Raw genomic sequence first — 1,641 nt, forward strand, 5'->3', positions numbered from 1 at the left:
ACCCCCAGATCCCTTTCTGCAGGGCAGCTTTCCAGCCACTCCTCTACCAATTTATACTTGTGCCCAGAATTACTCCATCCCAGGTGCAGAATCTGGCATTTACACTTGTTAAATTTCATCCTGTTAATCATTGCCCAATGCTCCAATCTATCTAGATCCCTCTGCAAGGCATCTTGTCCCTCGAGAGAGTTAACAGCATCTCGCAGTTTAGTATCATCAGCAAACTTGCTAATGGTGCTTTCATCTCCTGCATCCAGATCATTGATAAAAATACTGAACAGAACTGGCCCTAGGATTGAGCCCTGAGGAACACCACTGGTGACTGACCACCACCCAGATGTAGCCCTATTCACTACATTTTGAGCCCTGACATTTAGCCAGTTCCTCACCCAGCACATCATGAACCTGCTCATCCCACAGCTGGGCAACTTGTCCAGAAGGATGCTGTGAGGGACAGCATCAAACACAGCATAACCAGCCAGTCAAAAGAGGTGATTATCCTGCTGTATTCAGCACTGGTCCAGAGAAGGGCCACTAAAATGATTAGAAGGCTCAAGCACCTCTCTTATGAAGAAAGGCTGAGAGAGTTGGGTTGTTCAGCCCAGAGAAGAGAAGGCTCTAGAAAGCTCTGATTGCTGCCTTTCAATACTCAAAGGGGACTTGCAAGAAAGAGAAAGACTGAGAGAGACTTTCTACAAAGGCCTGTAGTGTCAGTGTAAGGGGCAACAGTTTTAAATTGTAAAAGGGTAGGTCTAGATTGGATGTAAGGAAGAAATGCTTTACGAGGAAGGTGGTGAGATGCTGGAACAGGTTGTGGAGAGAAATTGTGGATCCTCCATCACTGGCAGTGTTCAAGGTCAGATTGGACAGGGCTTTGAGCAGTCTGATCTAGTGAAAACCACCAGGGCAACGTGGTTGGACTAGACGATCTTTAAAGGTCTCTTCCTACCCAAACCATTCTATGATATCCTTAATACCAATTTGAAAAAAGTTACTTAACATCTGTCTAGAGCCTTCAGCTCAGTTTCATTTATACCTCACAGGAAAAAAAAAAACAAACAAACAACCCATATTCAGAGACCTAGACAGATATTATGAGGGAATTTTTACCATAAGAACTGATAATTATGTTCTGCCTTTAAATCATTTATATCATTAATTAACTTGAATAGAGAGTAGTTAAGCAGAAGAAGAAATTATAAATATGTATCTATATATATGTGTGTGTATAATTCTCATTAGAAATTGGTCTCGGACAGGGACCACAGTTCATGTATTGTAGTGCTGTAACATGGAAAAGGACGGGGAAAATTCTAATACTTTCAGCATTCTAAGAGTTAAAGCGAGTTAAAGATGAAACCTGAATTCTTCAAGCTATGAAAAGACAGATGTTAACTTCTCCTGAGTCCTTTTCCAGAGACCTGCCAGTCTCAGTACAAAAACTAACACAAAATGTAACACACTTTCATATCCATAGAAAGCCTTTATAAAGATTAAAGCTTTGCATTATCTTTTCTTCATGAAAAAAAGTCTTTTTCCCTCAGTGAGATCTCCTTTTATAACAGATTTCAACTGTGTGTTAGATTTCTTTTTTAATGGCAGTGATTCAGCTCATGGTTTCTTCCAACACTTCCCCCCCCC

Source organism: Fulmarus glacialis, unplaced genomic scaffold (genome assembly GCF_000690835.1).
Source record: "Fulmarus glacialis isolate BGI_N327 unplaced genomic scaffold, ASM69083v1 scaffold24121, whole genome shotgun sequence".
NCBI lineage: Eukaryota > Metazoa > Chordata > Aves > Procellariiformes > Procellariidae > Fulmarus > Fulmarus glacialis.